Source organism: Hippopotamus amphibius, chromosome X (genome assembly GCF_030028045.1).
Source record: "Hippopotamus amphibius kiboko isolate mHipAmp2 chromosome X, mHipAmp2.hap2, whole genome shotgun sequence".
NCBI classification, from domain to species: Eukaryota; Metazoa; Chordata; class Mammalia; order Artiodactyla; family Hippopotamidae; genus Hippopotamus; species Hippopotamus amphibius.
In genome coordinates, this window is record NC_080203.1 from 25,725,747 (window position 1) to 25,746,428 (window position 20,682).

Below are 20,682 nucleotides of genomic sequence, written 5' to 3' on the forward strand. Positions count from 1 at the left end.
AGGGTGCTTGTTATCCCTGAGCGCCTTTGTTTGCCCGCAGGGCGTCTCTCCACTGCCTGTTTCAGAAGCGCGGAAAGAGAGAGAGAGAGAGGCTATGCGCATGGCTCCTCCCCCCCGCCCGTGAGCCTGCAGCCTCCAGCCGCCATCATAGCTGAGCAGCTCTCAGGGATGGGCACTCCTCTCTGCGGACCTCCTCCCTCCTGTCCTCTTGGTCTGTCACCCTACCGGCAACTATGTTTCTCACCCTGAACCAGCTCACCAGTTCCCACGCTCCCGCTCCCAGACCCTCCGTTCAGCCGCGGATCGACATCTCGGTCCGGGAACGCTGAGCTGCGCTGCGGACCCTCCGTATGTTTCTCACTCCCTCCCGTCTGCCACAGCTCTGCTGCTTCACCCTTTTTTGAGCCATCGTAGATGCCTCCCTACCGGCTATGTCGGGCTCCCCGTGGTCCTTTCTGGTGTCTGAGGCCATCTGCTGGTGTTCAGCTGGTTCTCTGTGGGAATTACTGCGTCCTTCCTTGCATTCCCAATGCATCTGTGGAGAGGGATGCACTCCACATCCCTCTACTTTGCCGCCATCTTTTCTCCCTGGTTGTAAATTTTTAATAGATCCCCTTTATTGGGTTAACCAAGTTCCCTTCTGTTACTAGTTAGTTGAGGGTTTTTATTATGAATTAGTGTCAGATTTTGTCAAATGCTTTTTTTCTCTTTGTTGAGAAAATAATGTGGTTTTGTCCTTTTTTTCTATTAATAAAGTATATTACATTGTTTTTTTTCAAGGTTAAAATAACATATTCCAGGGATAACTGGTCATTATATGCAATGCTTTTTCTTTCAAAGTTTTATGGATTCAGATTGATAGTATTTTGTTGAGAATTTATGTATATATTTTACTATTTGTTTTCTATACATTTTACATCCTTTTGTTGCAACATTTTCTCTTTCACTGACTTCAATTTGTTGCATAGATATTCTTTGCTGTGTTATTTAATTCCGATTTAATTTGCTATTTGTTTGTTTTTACCTTTTTTTTCAGTTGTTTTTCTTAATGGTTGCTACCTGGTGTATGTCTTAGTTGGCTAAGGCTGTCATAACAAATACTGCATACTGAGTGGCTTAAAAAACAGAAATCTATTTTCTCATAGTTCTGAAGTGTGGAAGTCTGAGATCAGGATGCCTGCATGTTTGGGTTCTGGGGAGTGCATTTTTCCCAGCTTGCATACAACCACTTTCTCATTGTGTGTTCACATGGTCTATCCTCAGTGTGTGCACTTGGAGACAGAGATAAATATCTCTCCCATCTTCTTTTAAGGCCACCAATCCTATTGGATTAGGACCCCACTCTTATTATCTCATTTAACCTTCATCATTCCTAAAATCACTTCCCTATCTCCAAATACAATTAAACTGGTGGTTAGGGCTTTAACACATGAATTTGGGGAGGGGGACACAGTTTAAGACTCTGTGGTTTACAATATTCTTTTTTACTTATTACAATCTACTTCAGATTGATGCTAACTTAATTTTAGTAAATGTATATAATTTCCTCCAATGTAGCTCTATCCTCACCACACTCCTCTGTGTTATTGTTGTATATATCTTTATATGTTATGAAGTCAATAATAGAGTTTTATAATTATTGCTTCATGCAATTGTCATTACAAATAATTATAAGAAAAAAGTGAAAAATACATTTATACTCCTTTATATTTACACATTTACCATTACCAATGCTCTTTATATCTTTGTGTCATGTTGTTTCTTTTCATCTTGAAGGACTTCCTTTAGCATATTTTGCAAAGCAGGTATGGTAGGTACAAATTCTCTCAATCTGTGTTTATGTAGGAATGTCTTTTTTGCATCTTCATTTTTGAAAGAAAATTTTGCTGGATATAGAATATTTGGCAGGCAATATTTTTCTTCCTATACATTGAATATGTCAACCCACTGCTTCTGGCCTCCATTGTTCCTGATTAGAAGTAAGCTGTTAATCTTACTTTTGCATGTAATAAGGTTTTATTCTCTTGCCACTTTAAAACACTTTTATTTATTATTTATTTATTTGTTTTTGGCTGTGTTGGGTCTTAGTTGCCACATGTGGGATCTTCCTTGAGGCATGCAGGATTTTTCATTGCAGCATGCAGGCTCTTCGTTGCAGCACACAGGCTTATCTTTAGTTGTGGCAGTGAGTTTTCTCTTCTCTAGTTGTGGTGCACAGGTTCCAGAGCCCATGGGCTCTGTAGTTTGTGGCACGTAGGCTCTCTAGTTGAGGCATGCAAGCTCAGTAGTTGTAGTACATGGGCTTAGTTGCCCCACAGCATGTGGGAGCTTAGTTCCCTGACCAGGGGTTGAACCTGCACCCCCTGCACTGAAAGGTGGATTCTTTACCACTGGACCACCAGGGAAGTCCCTCTCTTTCCACTTTAAGAACTTCTTTGTGTCCTTGTCTTTCTTTTTTCTTTTTCTTTTACTTTTATTTTTTTTTGGCCATGCGTCATGTGGGATCTTAGTTCCATGACAAGGGATCAAACCTGCCCTCCCTGCAGTGGAAGCATGGAGTCTTAACTGCTGGACCACCAGGGAGGTCCCTGTGTTGTTATTTTTTTAAAGATATTTATTGGATTATAATTGCTTTACACTATTGAGCCAGTTTCCACCGTACAACAAAGTGAATCAGCTGTATTTATACATATATCCCCTTATCCCCTCCCTCTTGAGCTTCCCTCCCACCCTCCCTATCCCACCTCTCTAGGTCATCTCCCTGTGTTATGCAGCAGCTTCCCACTAGCCATCTATTATACATTTGGTGGTGTATATATGTCAATGCTACTCTCACTTTGTCCCAGCTTCCCCTTCACTCCTCCCACCCTGTATTTATAGGAGTATAGTTGTTTTACAAGGTCCCTGTGTCTTTGTCTTTCAACCTCTTATTTACATGTCTCTAGGCATGAGTCTCTTTATGTTTATACTATTTTGATTCAGTTGATTTTCTTGGATGTGTAGATTAATATTTATCCTCAAATTTGTAAATGTTTTGGTTATTATTTTTTCAAATATTCTTTCTGCCATTCTTCTCATTGTAAGAATTTCATTATGCATATGATGGTAAGGTTTGTGTTGTCCCCAGGTCTCTGGTACTCTGTTTATGTCTTTGTTTTTTCTATTCTTTGGATCCTTTTTATTGATTTATCATTAACTCCAGTGACTCTTTCCACTGTCAGCTCAAATATGCTATTGAGTCATTCTAGTGAATTTCTCATTTCAGTTATTGTACTATTCAAATATAAAATTTTCATTTGGTATTTTTAAAAATAAATTTTGTCTTTATGTTAATACCTTTTACTGAGTCATTGTCAACCAGGTTCCCTTAATTTTTAAAGCATAGTTTTCTTTATTTCTTTGAACACATTTATAATAGATGGTTTGAAGTCTTTTTCTGCTAAGTTCAACACCTGGACACCATTAAAGACAGTTTCTCTTGACTGCTTTTCCCCCCTGAGTATGAGTCATATTTTCCTATTTCTTTCCATGTCATGTAAATTTTTGTTGAAAACTGATTATCTTAGAAAATTTAGCTTAATGTCTATGGATTTGGATCTTTTATATGGATTTTTTTTGTTGTTACTAGTTTTTGTTTGTTTGATCTATTTGTTTGGTACCTTGCCTAGGCTAATTCTGTAAAGTCTGTGTTCCATGTATTGTGTGGTCATTGATGTCTCTGCTCTATTTTTAAAAAGGTATTTTGTTGCTTTTATTTTTAATACTGCTTTCATAGGGGTTACTTCTGGGTCAGCATAACTTACTGCAAAATCAGTGATTGATTAAACTTTATGTTTAAGCTTTTTAAGTTTAAGATTTCCACTCTTTGTTAATGTATCTGAGTGTTGACTGGGGTACACATTTTAATTTCAGTCAGTGAACAAGTCAGTCCTTGTATAGTCAGTTCTTTCTGGGTACACAAAGCTTCATGTTCACCTAGGGATGAATAGCCTTCGCTGATTGTCAGCAAGATTACAATTGGCTTTGACAATACCTCTGAGCATGAGTTTTTATTCTCTTTGCTCTAAATCAAGAGAGCTGCCTTCCAGGAAGAGACTGCCAAGTCCTCATTGTATACCTTGCACTTGCAGAGCTATCAAGAAATGGATCTGGGACTTGAAGATTGCTGCAGCCCCAGGTTAAAATGCCATATACTCCCATTGTCTTTATTAAGGTTTAGTTGTTTTTCTTGAATAAATTTTTCTCATTATGTTGTATGCCTTTGGTCAATTTCCAGAGTCCTAAAATATTTGGTTTTGATGAATTTGTCCAGTTTCACCCTGCTTTCTGCTGAGCTCCTTACTTTGCTATTTCACAAGTCAAGTAGCATATGTCTTCTTGTTCCTTTTAAAGGACAAAAGTGACGAGTTATTATCAAATGGTTATTTCAATTTAGTGGACATGATTTGATTGAATCATTTGTCATAGCAGTTAAGAGATAGTATAACAATTGATTTCTATATTCTCCATTTCTGCATATGAATCTCTAAAATCTTGTTGCTGCTTCACACATTTCAGACCTTTATAATGTTATACCCAAAGGTTATTTTTATCACCAGGAATAACTTATAGGTCTTTATAAAAATATGTCCTCTTTTCCAGGATTTCTAAGATTTTGTTTGTTTGCTTGTTTTTGATTTTTGCTATGTTGCTGCAGGCTTGGAGAAATATCTGACACCCTAAGAATATGCAAATATGTAGTTGGATTTAAAATATGCAGGGCTTTTTAAAAAGTTTTGCCAAATTTTCCTACCTTGATCCATAAATAGCTGAAAATACTAACTAAATAATAATACTAATATAAAGCTAGAAGGGACTCTACTGTGTTCATAACCTAGCAAGCATCTTCTGCTAGTAAGCCTGTCCAAGAAAAGCCTTTAAAGAACTAATTAAAATGTTACAGCCTAGAAAACTTTCCACGCTACAATGGGAATAGTATGAGGGAAACCCGTAAATAAATCTGGAAACAAAGATTAAAAGAGTAGACTTATTTAGGCTCTTCAGATATTGCCCCAGTGTATTTCCACATAGAAATAGCCTAGTTCTATATAGTTGCATTATTTTTTAAAAGATTTATTTTATTATTTTTTATTTATTTATTTTTGGCTGTGTTTGGTCTTCGTTGCTACACATGAGCTTTCTCTGATTGTGGTGAGCGGAGGCTACTCTTCATTGCAGTGTGTGGGCTTCTCATTGCAGTGGCTTCTCTTGTTGCAAAGCATGGCCTCTAGGCACGTGGGCTCAGTAGTTGTGGCACACGGGCTTAGTTACTCCGCGGTATGTGGGATCTTCCCTGCCCAATGATTGAACCCATGTCCCCTGCATTGGCAGGAGGATTTTTAACCACTGTGCCACCAGGGAAGCCCTAGTTGCATTATTTTTAACATAAGAGTCCAGGCTTATTATTTATTTCTTGTTGGGCAGTGAACAAACTGCTCTAGAAACAATGGAAGTTTTTTTTTTGTAGAGGAAAATGGTTTGCAGAAAGAAACTTTTAAAATAATAATTCTAAAAACACAACCAATCTGTTTGTGTTGCCCACTATAACTGGTGGAGCCAAATCAAGAAAAATAATGAAGAATTTATTTCAAACTAATTGACAGTCCATTTCTGGGCCCCTTAATTCTACTTTTTATTCTGTATTATCTGTGTGGCCATAATTTTTACTACCAGGTGCTATTTTTCTAATTGTGAGTGAATGAATCTTTGAATTTTAGAATTATAGAGGCATCACTGTATCCATTTAGTTAGGAAAGCTCACATATGTAAAACTCTACGCCCTCCACCATTGACAACTGTAAAGCAATCTTTCTCAGGAGTTTTCTACTTCCATTCCAAATGAATGCCTTTTAAGTATAAGGCACCTTGAATAAGCTCTCAACAAATCATGACTGTAGGTAATTCAGGAGATTTTTAAGGATTATCATTCAAAATTACCAAACTGAACTACAATATAGGAAATTCTCTCTCTCTCTCTCTCTCTCTCATAACATAAGGGCTAACAATTCTGCCCCTGCCTACTATGTAGTCCTGCCATTGTCTTTCACTAACTGTGTGAACTTTTATATCAGTTTTTCTCCTCTGTAAAATTAGCAAAATAGTACCTAACTCATAGAGTCATTGAATAATATATAAGGAACTTAAAACAGTGTCTGACACATGGTAGGTGCTTTGAGAAGTACATGCTGTTTTTGTTAAATAATCCTTCATTTTGATGTTACTTGCACCACAGATGAAGGACATGCCCTATAGATATTAATCTTAGTAAAACTGTACGAACACCATTTTGACATGGAATTCAGGTATCTGAAGCATTTACAACAAAAACAGGCAATTTGAGTTTTCAGCAAATTTGACCAGGCAACATTATCAAAAGTCCACTTTGAGGTGTAGATAACACAGATGGCCTCTCTATGCTGAATATGCTAACTGGAATTTACTAAATGTTTATTTGACATTATGCTTTGTGATTTAGACATAGCTCTGTTTGCAAAGATACTTAAATAATATTTAAATGGTCAATTTAATCAACCTTCAATTTGCTTATTACATAGAACTTAAACCTACAATTCAACTTAGCTTTTTTGCCAATTGAAAAAAACTATTTCTCTGGTACCTGGAAAAGTGCCTAACAGACCCTAGCAGGCACTTAATAGTTATCGAATGGATGGATGGAAGGATGGATTCAATTTGAAGTAATGTAGACAAATTGAAAGTTTTATTTGCGTCAAATTCAAAGTTGGTTTTATATGTAAAGTTAAACCAGTGTTAATGCATTTCCACAGAAGTTAGGTCATAGAAAAACATATAAAACATATATTTTTATCAGTTCCTTCCTGGTTTTTGGCAAAAATGATATGAGGGAGATGAGAAACAAGACCCCGTGATTTGACAGAATACTTTTCTAAAAGTTGTACACGATAGTCATCTTATAGATATAGTTGAGGGAACATGCTACAACTGTTTTTATTCTGCATTATGCATCTCCCTCAAAACTGAGTGTCCCTAAATATTCCCATTTTGGCACTGGTCCAAAAAGAGAGTTGTCATGTCAACTTTAAACCAGTATACTATGTCAAGAATGTCACCAGATATTTGACCACAACTTTGTGTGTCTATGGTGATGTGAATGTGACACCTCTTAACTTACTTGCAATCATCTATTACTCTGGAACACGCAGCTTCATAAAGTCCTGAATTAATCTTCAGGGAGAAGAATGCCTAATAAAGAACACAATAATGTGCAGCAGCTCTAGCAATAAATTTGATGAAAGGTTTCCTGAAAGCCACAGCAAAGGGTAAATGAGTCCACTTATTAGCTCTGTGTTGGTATTATTTATGTTCTGTGACCCACAGGGAGATGAGAGATTTTATTTTGCTGCCTGGGCCTCCTTCCCAGGGCTTCAGCATGTTGGCACTTTGGGACCAATGTTTGTATACTGAGTGGGAAATTTTTTTTCTTCTCAGGAAATGTCCTTTCTTCAAAAAATAATTTTGCAGAGTGCTTTGTTGTTGTTGTTTTGATTTGGTTTGGTTTTTTAATTTTAATCTTAGGCTCTTGTTGTTTGGGAGCCATGGTGTATTTTGGTGGCTTGGAGGTTTTGGACAGAGTTTTAAGGGAAAATGAGCTTATCACACATGATACTTGTAAAGATTCTATGTGAAGCATATTTGGGGAGTAGAGAATCAAAGTGAATAAAGTGCAAGTTTTGTTAGATATCTTTCCAAGAATATTCTGTCTGGTTTTATATCAATTCAATGTCTGATAACTGTAGAAAATATGCCTTTTATTTTTACTAGTGTTTGTTGGGTATGTGCATATTCAAAATTCGAATTTATGTTTTACAGTTAATTTTTGATTGGATTCTTTTCAGAGTTGAGTTGAAGGAATGACTATGTTTTATTGCTCTTTATGTTCATAATTGAATTCTTTTCATGGGGTAGTTGAAGAAGGACAAAAATGACCCAGGAAAACTTTGGCTTTACATCCCTTATCCCTTTAAGAATTTTGCATTGATCATTTCCCTTCATTTCCAAACCGATGATTACCGAGGGTCCTTAATACCACTCCCTGAATGTTGTGTTCTTGCTTTTCATTATTGTCAGCACTGCCATCAACTGATCTTTGTGAGTTTCTTTTACTGTTCTTGCTGTTAGCAGTTTTGAGAAAAAGAAGATGATGCCCATTGGGGCTTTACCTGAGTATTTGAAATTGTATTTTATGATATTATTTTTCTCTTTTGATATTACATTTTAATTATGTCCAGAGTTGGAGGTGGGGGGAAGAGAGGTAGACAGAGAGATGAAGAGAATATGGTTATTACTGCTAATCATTATGGGTCAAGTTTTCATTTTGTATTAATCCCCTGTATCTCCTATATGTCCCTGTATTAACTTAATAAGATAGTGAAATCACAGAAGCTAGTCATATAACTCAGATGAGAAGAATTCAATGCTATTTAATTCAAAATATAATTCAAGTGATAGTTCATTCATGGAACATTTGAAAATGAAATATATTCTCCTACTCTAGAATAAACACTTGGGGTTGTGAGAATTAAAAAAAAATAAAGAAGGAAAGGTACACAACCTAAAGAAAGAGGAATACAGGCTCTGAGTAAATTCAGTGTTTTATTATTACAAAATTCTAGAATTTAAATGTGTTTCTCTCCATGGAATTAAACAAAGCTCTCTTCAAAGTTCAATTTATTGACATTGACTCAATCAACAAATGTATATTTAATGCCAATTTGTGTAAGGCACTGTTCTACATAATACAGAGGAGAATAATTCATGGCCTCTTGCTCTCAAGAGGTTTACAGTCTTTCAACATAGGAAGAAACAATCTTAATATGAGGTAAAATTAAATATAGGTTTAAACAAGGTTAGTTGCATATGCAATTTTCTATGAAAAATGCAAGGAAATGAGGAACTCATTATGAAAGTACAGACTAGGAAAGACATTCAAGAGCAGTTGTGTATGAAACTGAAAAATAAGTAGTTTGTTAATTCAACAAGTGAAAAGTTCGAAGTTCATTTCTTTCTGGAGTGAATGGAAGAAGAGCAGGCACAGAGGTAAAAATACATATCATGTTAGAGTAGAAACAAGTAGATCCTTTGAGATAGATTCTATGGGACTGGCAACAAATTGGCACTTTGGCAATGAAAAGAAAGTGAGAGATGAGACCCTGTTTTTAGGATAGAAATAGTGTCAAGAGAAGGATTTCAAAGTAAATGAAAAAATTAACTATTAATTGGTGTACTGCAAAGAGGGAAGCAGCTGTTGACTGTTGTAGTATCACTTTGTGTTTTATTGCATCAACATAAGTGCTCAGTTTTGAAGAGAGACAGCATCTCTACAATATCACTGTTCTTAAGAAAAATTATCTGAAGAATAACTTAGTTGGGGAATAGGGAAAAGACTGAGTCTTTGAAATGGACAATGGCCTCCTATCTGGTTTAGGAAAGAAATTGTTTTATCAATATTTTCTACAGCAAGTTCTTCATAAGGATCACATGGGGGTAGTTGGGAGGAGTATTAGATTAAGGAAATACATTTGTAGATATCTGGATTCAACAAGATTAAGTGTCTTATTCCTGCTGCTCATGGCCTTTTGTTTTGTTTTGTTTTGTTTTTTTGCCTCAGTTTTTTTTTTTAACTTTTTTGGGGGTACACCAAGTTCAATCATCTGTTTTTATACACATATCCCTGTATTCCCTCCCTCCCTTGACTCCCCCCCCACCCTCCCTCGAGTCCCCCCCACCCTCCCCATCCCAGTCCTCTAAGGCATCTTCCATCCTCGAGTTGAACTCCCTTTGTTATACAACAACTTCCCACTGGCTATCTATTTTACAGTTGGTAGTATATATATGTCTGTGCTACTCTCTCGCTTCTTCTCATCATGGCCTTGTTTTTAATACATAGTAGCACTGAATCTTCTAGGGAAGAATGTTCAGTGAAGGCGCCTCTAAGTAGAATTTGACAAGTAGACATTTTTTTTTCTGCACAGCATCTCACAGAACAAGTGTTCCACAAGAGAATATTTTGGGAAACGTGACCTTATATAAAGAAAGGGGAAAAAAAACCTGCCTAAAATATTTACCAACTCTATGTTAGTCTCCAGCTTGAAAGTTTCATTCAAAAATCATGTTGTGTGCAATACTTTAATTCCCACCCTGAAGTTAACATATTATCTCTTGCATTGCCCATTTGATGGCTAACAGGTGTAACATTCTTACTACATTCATGCTGCTTAAAGCTCCTAAAGAAGAGTTGGAAGTAAAAGGATTAAAGTTCTTATTCTGCAAAATTTGATGGCTCCCTGGTGGGATTCATTTCCAAAGAGACTGGATATCTAGTATTTTATCTTTCTAGCAAATTAGAAACATCCAGGCCCAAAGCACATGAAAATGAAAAACTGTGGGAGGAAGAGGATGGGGAATGTTTACTTAGAGTTTGTATTTCTAAATCTGTTATGTGTAGCAAAGGAAACTGTGCTTTTTAAAAACTCTCTGCTTGTGCTGTTTTTGAATCCTGGTTAGTGTTTCATTGTCTTTAGATCTCTGTAGTTTTAAGCTGCTGTAGTTTTGGTTAGGGTTAGTAGAGAGTAGTGTGTCATCAAAATGATAGACTGTTTAGTTATTGCTTTTGATTTATGTTATGTATGAGATTTCTTTAACAAGAAAATGGGATAACAGAAGACAATGTATGTCTGCTCTCAATACCCCTAGCAAACAGTTGGATAGGGAGTCCACCATGGAAACTTTTTTTTTGGCATGTTGATGAGTTTGATATCAGTCAATCTGCCTAGTGGGACTCATATACTAATACTTTAATTTTATCTTGAAACCAAAAAGCCTAGCCATAGCTACTTTCTGGGGTGCTAATATATGTAATAATGCCTTGCACACACCATCCTTGCTGCAAATAAATTAAGATAATTGATGAAAACTTGTTTATTAAAACCATAGCTCCCCAATATCATCACTCATTGTTCAGAGATGTTAAGTTTCACAAGTGAAGATGCTCCTCTTAATGGCTTAGGACTGTTCTATCTTCTTCAGCACTGCAATAGGAAGTCTTGTTCAGAGGATGATACCTCATACAGAGTAAATATTCATGCCTGAATATAAGAAGAAAGAAAGGGAGGAAATAAGGGAAGGGGAAGGGAGGAGGGAGAAGAAAGAGAGAAACAGGGAGACAGAGAGTATGCATTTGAGATTAATTTGCACCTTTCATGAAATGACCCTTCAATGATGGTTCTACGTGATTAAACCAGGTTTAACTTTCTAGTTGTATAAGAAAATGTATGTCATTAAAAATCAAGCGACATAGTTTCCATTGTAAAGAAGAGCATAACATGAGGACAGAGAGCCCTTGACAACATGTTAGCATAACACAGGAAAGTAAGTTTCAAAACATTTGCAGAATAATTCACTATATAAACCATGGTACAAATCAAGATTAATATTCTGGAAGATTGATGTTCTTGTACATATACATACAAGAGTGGTCTTAGAGTAGCTGGCATTTAGAGATATAGGGGCTTAAATTAGCAATATTTTGTGGAGAAAATGATTTGTAACTCTTGGAATCATGGTCTAATAAATTCATAAAAATATCTGGTTATAGATTTCCAAGGTATTCTTTGGGAATGGATATATTGTAAGGCAGAATTAGCATCATTTCAACTAAGTTTGTCTACTCATTTGTAAATAAGAGATATGCCAGTTTCCCCAAAGGAAAAAAAGAGTTGAGAGCTTGAAGAACCCAAGTGGGCTCTTGCAGGAAAAATTACTGATTGTGCAATATTTGGTGGAGAAAGTTGGTGCCCTGTTAACAATATGAGAAATGGTGCTATAAATTAGTCCAAACATCCCTTCCATTGAGAGGGTTATTTGATGTTATCTGTCCATACAAAATTAGTTTTCCCCCTGTAATTTTCCGTAGCTTAGTGGAAATAATTCTTTTAGAATTCAACGTATTACGTCCTTATCATTGAATCAACAAAGTATAAATTTACAGAAATACTTGTTATCCCTCACCTTCTTCTTCCCATGCCCTCCTCTATTTTTCTTTATCCCTCCCCATCCTCCTTTTCCTTTTCCCTCCTCCTTTTCATCTTCATTTTCTTCATTTAATAGCAACTATAGCTGCCATTTTTTGAAAATAGACATTGTTCTAAGTGTTTCTAGATATTCTTCATTCATTCTACAAACACATATTGAGCACTTCTAAGACACAGAAACTTTTCTAGGAAACAACATCCTTGCTTACATAGAGCTTACATTGTACTTGAGGAAAGGGATAAACATGTAAAGGAACAATAACTATAGATTATATTAGATGCTGTTAAGGATGTAAACAGGGTGATGAGATAGTATAACTAGGGGAGAAGTTAAGAAAGATCATCTTGAGGAGGTGACATCTGGACTGAAATGAAAAAAATAGCCATATAAATCCTGGGGTAAAACCATTCCAGGCATGAGGTACAATGGAGTTTAGGTTGTTAGAGAGGGAGGCCTGTTTGGCTAGACCTCACTGAGGGAAAATGACATGACATAATGGGGAAGTAGTCAGGAGCTTGATCACTTAGAAACCCTAGAAAGCAATTAAAGAGGAAAAAGAAGAGTTGAGAGGAAAGAGAGGAAAACAAAAGAGAAGGATTCCAACCACATCAGGGTTCAAGGTTACACAGAGAAGGTTGAGCTCTCAAAGGAGCCTGAGAAGTGTCAAGGAGCTTAATAGTCAAGAGAATATGGTGTCCCAGAAGTGAAGAGAGGAGAATGCTTCTGGAGGGCATGGTCAGCTGGGTTGAATGCTGCTGACAGGGCGATGTGGAGGTCATTGATAACCTTGACAATTGCTATTTTAGTTCTTAGTGCAGAAGTTTGAAATAGACTAGTAAATTAGAGATGATGATGTGAAAACATTTAATCCTTGTAACAAAGCTGAGGACTATTACCATTTAACGGATGAGAAATTGGTGGAGGAAGGATCAAAACTAGGGTCTCCCTGATATCAAAGATTCCTGCCCTTAATCACTACATATCAGGAATTTAGGTTTTAGAGAAGAAAAAGACCCAGAATTTGAATAATTTAGTCTATTGCATCCATGCTGCTAGCGATCACTTAATAGAATTCATAAGATAACCTACTCCAAAACCAAAACAGGTAGTTAAGCTGTCTTTAGGAATTGGTAGGCTTCAAGGGGATGCTGGCATTATTCAATATATCAACTTTTATTTCACAAAAGGCAACTTCTGCTGAGTCTTATTCCCTGCTTGGATGGTGGAAGCAGGGCTGTCTGACATTCTATGGCATTGAATTTCCAGTTTTTAGTTCTTTTTCAGATTGGCAAACAGTTATTGACTTCAAGCCTGTGCTAGTACATTACAGAGAACATAAACCTCTGTTTTTACAGTTGATATTTCACCTTATGATTTTGGAGATGTGCCTGCCTATCCACAATGTGCCAGATGGCGTTGAAGCACTGATTACTAACTACTCAAGGGCAAATCCATGCACAGAATAGAAATAAACAGAAATTGACAAAAGAAGTCCTTCCTATCATTATAAATAGCAAGACATTCTATAATGTCCTTAATTGCTGTGCGTTCACAATTATATTAATTACAAGTCTCTTTTAAGATTCTTCACAGGGTAAACCTGTAATGTTAATTATGCTGCCATAGTGGCAGTACCCCAATATTTTAGGCAAAAATAAATTAGTATGCTATGAACAGTCATCTGCCACTTCACACCTCAGATGATCATATGTCATCTCTGTAAAATCATTGATGGTAAAAAAACTCCCTTAACTTACATCTTTAGGATGATCAAATTGCACACATAATGGAATTTTGCACTGGAAATGGTTTTGATTTCAGTAAAGAGTGGATGTCCCTTTGATGAACTTCCTGAGATAATCAAGTCATTGGTGCACCATATAGAAAATTGACATTGAAGATATATCTTACAGATGGTCCCATGGTTATTGCAAAAACAAAAAATTTGATACAATTGTGCTTTGGCCACACAACCTAAGTATATCTGGGAATCATCTATTTGAAAACATTGGCAAGAAGATGCATTTAGTGGCCTGGACCTGATTCCTATATTGAATCACAACTATACTGGAATGTAGTACTTGTCAGACTACTTGGTCTCACTCGTTAAAGGCGAGTTGGGGTGATGGTAACTAATACTAATTGAATGCTTATTGTATGCCAGCCACTAGGCATGGAGGAGTCTTCTGTGTTTATCTAAAACTAATCACCACCACAACCATACAAGTTCAGTATTATTAGCCTCATTTTACACAGAGGGAGAAAATAACATGCATAGACTCTCATAGTCGGCCAATGTCAGAAATATAATGCAAGAGCTATGGACATTAAAATGTAGATTGTATATACATTCTTTATCTAGAATCCAGATTGATTTCACTGGATTACAAAACAAATGGCTAATAGTATGTTCTCATATCAAACGTACCCATATCCAAAATTGCAAGGTATACAAAACATACAATAGTGTTGCATATTTTTAATATAACATTTTCCTAAAAATAAAGGAATATAGGTTTATTGTAGAAAATTCTGGAATTTTCTGTAGAAAATAGTAGCTAACATTATTAACAGTGGCTGGGCAATCATTATGGATGAGATACTCTGATCATTTTTCTCTTGGATTGTTTTGTTTAATGTGCATGACAACCAGAAGCAGAAGATGTTACTGTTATTTCCTTTCTACAAATGAAGCAACAAAGGTACAGAGCACTTAAATCTTTTTCCTAAGGTGCCACACTTGTAAGTGTGAGTGAAGATTCAAACCCAAGCAATCTAGCTTGAGTCCACACTTTTCACCACTACACTGCTACTAATTTTACCCAATAGCCATAGAAAACTACTGACAATATTTTGATTCATTCCCTTCTAAGTGCTTATACTTTAAAGGTAGTTGCCAGAATTAACTTTTAATTTCCTACTCCCAATGCTGTATTAAAAATCATAAATTTGTCTCAAAGCTCATTTTTTTCTAAGCTCAAAGTTATACCCCAATATACATAAGGATATCATATCACCAGAAACTCTCTACAGAATTTAGAACAACAAAAGTAGTTTTAAGAAAACATCATTGTATATCCTATCCTATCCATTTTTATCCTATGATCAGGGTGCCTTACATTTATAAAAGGCAAAAGTTCATGGCCCTGATTTTCCCAAGTTTCCAATCCTCTGCTCTTCTCTCTGTATTTTTGTTATCCTGTAAAGCTCCCAAGGCTTCCATTAGCCCCGTGCTGCCCCTCTGCTTATGCTTCACAAGCTTTTGCCTTTGGGCAGCCATTAAAAATGATATATATTCTGCCAGAAATCAGAATATAACTAACAAGAAGCACTGATCAAAAATGTTTTCCCAGTGCAGGAGCCTTGATCCCCATATGGGACTCTGTCTACAAAAATGCAACTTCACTAACAGTTTGAAGTCAGAAATGAGTTTTCCCTGGCCTATGTTCACTGATATCAGATCTTCTGGCTCTCTGTGAGAAGTTACTCAAAGTACCTGTAAGATGTGTTTTCAGTTTTAAATAGCAACTCTTTAATCTAAATTGAATTATTCTCCAGTATAGAAGCATACGTATTTTTTTTACAGGCAGGACGTGATACCCCAAATCCTAGTGTTTATCCATTGAATACTAATTGTGGTAGAAAATCTGAATTTTTGTGTATCTCAACATCTGAGGAACCAATAGTGCTAACCATTCTATGTGCTTGTCATCCCCCCTGTACTAGTCAGCTTGGGCTGCCATAACAAAATACTACAGACTGGGCAGCTTAAACAACAGAAATTTATTTCTCATAGCTTTGTAGGTTGGGAAGTCCAAGATCAGGAGCTAGGTGATTTGGTTGCTGGGGTGGACTCTCTTCCTGGCTTGTAGACAGCTTCCTTCTTACTATGTCCTCACATGATAGGAATGTATATGTGTATATATGAGAAAGATAGAGAGACTTCCAATGTCTTATAAGAAGACTTACAAAGACACTAATCCTACAGGATTAGGGCCCCACATTTATGACCTCATTTAACCTTAATTACCTTTTATAGGCCATATCTCCAAATACAGTCACATCAGGTGGTTAAAGCTTCAAAATATGAATTTTGAGGGAGACATAATTCAGCTTATAGCATCCCACTCTTGACTCTCCAAAATGCATGTCCTTCTCACATGCAAAACGCATTCATTCCACCCCAATAGCCCTAAAGGTCTTAACTCATTCCAACACCAGCTCTAAAGTCTAAAGCCCGAAGTCTCACCTAAATATCATCTAAATCAGATATGGGTAAGACTCAAGATATGATTCATCCTAAGGCAAAATTTCTCTCCAGCTGTGAACCTGAAAAACCAAGCAAGGTATATGCTTCCAAAATACAATGGTGGGAGAGGCATAAAACAGACATTCCCATTCCATAAGGGAGAACTAGGAAAGAAGGAAGGGGTGATGGATCCCAAGCAACCTCAAAACCTAGCAAGGCAAATTCCATTAAATTTTAAAGTTTGAGAATAATTATGTTTGGCTTTTTGTTCTGCCCTCCAGGCCCACAGGAGTGGCAATGCCACCCACAGGGCTCTTCAGGGTGACCCTGTCTATTCAGGTCAGAGGGGCATCCTTGCCCCTTTGGGTCTCTTCAAGGGTCCCACCCTCTGAAACTGAAGACTTGGACTGTAGGCCTCTACTGGGAGTGGCAACCCTCATGATCTGTGAATCTCCTTTGGGGTGATTGGGTGATTCTTCTCTTCTCTTGGAGGATAGCTCATGTTAGCAGACTTCCTTCATTTGGTTCCATTTTCCCTTTTTTCCTTTAGACCCAGCTGGCAGCATTTCTGCTGGTATAATCCCATTGCTGGCTTCTGCTGTGGTGACTGATTAAATTGGTGTGTACACATACTAAGCTCCTTATCAAATGGTTGTTCAGTCCCATCCTTAATGTTCTTTTCAGAACAAGCTTTCTCATTTTTTGTAATATGTATAGGTTGAGAAATTTCCAAATCTTCTAGTTCTGGTTACTTTTTGCTTAACAACTCTTTCAATTTATCTCTCCTCTTGCATTTTATTATGTCATAAAAAGCAGCAAGACCACACCTTTAACACTTTGCTTAGGAATCTCCTCAGTTAAATATTTAATTTCGTCACTCAAAATTTCTATCTTCCACCAAACATGAAAACACTATTCAGCCAAGTTCTTTTTCACTTATAACAAGGATTGCCTTTCCTCCAGTTTCTAATAACGTATTCTTCATTTCCATCTGAGACTTCATCAGAATGACCTTTTGTTTCCATATTTCTCCCAACAATCTTTTCATGATTATATATTTTCTAAGAAGAGAAAAACTTTCGCTACATCTCTCCTTTTTTCTTTCTGAGCTCTCACCAGAATTACCTTTCACGTCCATATTTCTGCCATATTTCATGGCAATCCAGGCTTTTTCTAGCACACACCTTAAAATTCCTCCAGTCTCTACTCATTATTCAGTTCCTATGCCATTTCCACATTTTTAAGTATTTGTTACAACAGCACTCCAGCACTCTACTTCTCAGTACCAAAATCTATATTAGTCTACTTGGGGTGTCATAACAAAGTACCACAGACAGGGTGGCTTAAACAGCAGAAATTTGTTTCTCACAGTTCTGGAGGCTGGGAAGTCCATGATCAAGGTGCTGGCTAATTCGATTTCTGAGGAAAGCTCTCTTCTTGGCTTGTGGATGCTGCGTTCTTTCTGTATCCTTACATGTGATAGAGAGAGAGAGAGCAGAGGGGGTGGGGATTGCGCTTTCCAGTGGTCTTTCCATATCAGGACCCCATCCTTATTACCTCATTTAATCTTAATTACTTCCTTAGAGTCCCTATCTCCAAATAAAATCGCATTAGGAATGCAGTTTCAGCATATGAATGGGGGGGCACAATTCAGTCTATAGCATCCCCCTCAATCCTACGATCTCAAACCATTTACTAATGAAAGTTTACACCTGTGTGTTCCAGAATGTTTTTCAGGTATTTCTGCCCTGTCTTCTTATCTTGCTCTTCCCTGAAACTTCTACTTGTCTGAACTCTAAATATCTTCATTTTACTGGACACAGATATCATTACAAGTGACCACTACTGATGCTAAAATCAGCCTTATGGAGGGGATGTATTTATCTTCATGTCTAAGATAAGCTCTGGTATCTCTTACAGCTTGCAAGTATGGTCAGAACTCAGATATAACTCCTTGAAGCTAGATTTCTCCACAACTGCTGCCCAAGATATTGGCTACCCCAGAAACTGTCCACTTCCTTATACTGCTGGTGCTGCCACTGATTTTGCTGCTTCCATTGACACTCATATCAAAAAGTCTGGGCTTGGGAATGACATTTGTATCTTCCATGATTGCACATGATCAGAGGCAGCTACCTTGAAGTCCAGGTTCTGAGAGGTGAGAAAGTCCAGCCAATAAGTTGAAAGGCCTATTTCATTTCAACCTCCAGGATTAGCCAATCCTCTTAGAGGAAAAGAGCTGCTCACTCATCAGGATGTGGTATTGCTCCTGTGACCAAAAGTACACAAACACAAACTATTGCATTGGTATATAGCCAAGCTTTGAGATTTTCTGTTTTGTTCAAGGTCGCTGTTATACATGAATCCTTTATTAGCTGTCTATAATGGCTGCAGCCAAACTAGAGAAACTGGCCCAAGGCTCAGGAAGGAAGAAATGTCAATATTAGTATGGTATATTGACTAAAATTGTTCTAATGCTTTGGACCTTTGCCCCTACATATATCCCAGGGCTGCAGTGAGTTGCAACACATGATAGCTGTTGAAGACTCCTTTTCCTAGACAGAGCAGTGCTAAGAGGCCTAGAAGATGCCCCCTAACCCCTTGAATTCACCCTGGTTTCAGTTTGGCCTGTACAGGGAAGGTGAATGGCAGCAAACATGGAAGTAATCAGGCTTGATTCATTGTGGCAACTCATAGAGCTTGATTATAAAGTAGGAACCAAAATGGTAAGTAAAGAAAACAATATAGAGCAGGCTACAAAGAAGTCTGAGATTTTACACTGTTCACTCATTATACCTAAAGCTCTAGTTGCCAGCATTGTGCTCCAATAATGTCCTTGAATTTGATCAATTACATTTTCACAGCTTTATTGAGGTATAATTGACAAATAAAATTACATATATTTAAGTGTACAACATGATGATTTGATACACATCTGCATTGTGGCAATCAAGTTCATTAACATATCCATCACCTGACATAGAACATTATTTCTCCATAGAAGTGTGGGAAAGGGAGAGAGCAGAGAATCACACTGGAAGTTTAACTGGGCTACTAAAAACCTTCTTTAACATTGTTTAGATGTTTTTATGTTTGTTTTTTTTCATTTGCACATATTTCATATTAAGCTTTTTTTCAATATATTTAATATTGCTGCTATTATTCTTTTTTTTTTTTTTTGGTGCGTGGGCTTAGTTGCTCCGCGGCATGTGGGATCTTCCTGGAGCAGGGATCAAACCCGTGTCCTCTGCATTGGCAGGCGGATTCTTAACCACTGCGCCACCTAGGAAGCCCTGCTGCTATTATTATTGAATCTTTTCCCCCATTATGGCTTCCAAATGTTTATTGTTGGCATGCATAAATTATAATGATTTTTTGTAGATTTATTATTTTTTCTGGCCACAGTTCAGAATATTCATAATTTCTGGAGATTTTTAGTTATTCAGTTCTCAAGGCATAAAATTATTTTATCTGTAAAAAAACAATATGTTTGTTGCTGCATTTCCAAAAGTTGTATCTATTAATTCTTAGCTAGAGTGTCTGGAATCATATAAAATAATAGGAGTGATAGAAAGCCCCTGTATTGCTGATACATAGGAAGGCTTTTTTAATGGGAATTTGTTTCCTGTTTCTATGTCAAGTATTACACAGGCAGCTAGTTTATTATAGATGTTTCATTTAAAAAGAAAGTAATAGAAAACTCAGCTTAAACTGAGATTTAAAAATAGGGCTATTTTTAAAATATTTTCATTTTTCACATAAATGAAAAATTAGAGGTGGGGCAGGCAGAATCCAGTTATGGTAAAGTAATATCCTTAAGGACAAATTTTTATGGTATTGTCCTTGAACTTGGCTTGACATAAGATGGCTATAGCAATTCAGGTTGCTACATCCAGACAGTGAAATATTCAAAAGGAAAAAGACTGTAGATTCTTCAGTCTCTTTCTTAGGAATAAAGACACTTTTCATCAAAGCCCTCCAGAAGAATTTCCCTCATATTTTATTGGATAGAATTGGGTTGAATGCTGATTTTTAAATCAGTAGTTAGCAAGGAGAGTGGAATTACCCTATCTGACTTAGAATAATATTTTAGAGTTGGAATAGATATTGGCCACACCGACCATGAAAATATGTTGTTTTCATTATATATCATTTTTTCTAGGCAACACACTTCTACTTCTTTTTGATAGTGTAATAATCTTAATCTATAAATAATGATAGCCAGTGGGAAGAGCACTAGATTTGAGTCAGAAATAGATACAATAGATAGATGATAGATAGATAGATAGATATAGATAGATAGATAGATAGATAGATAGATAGAT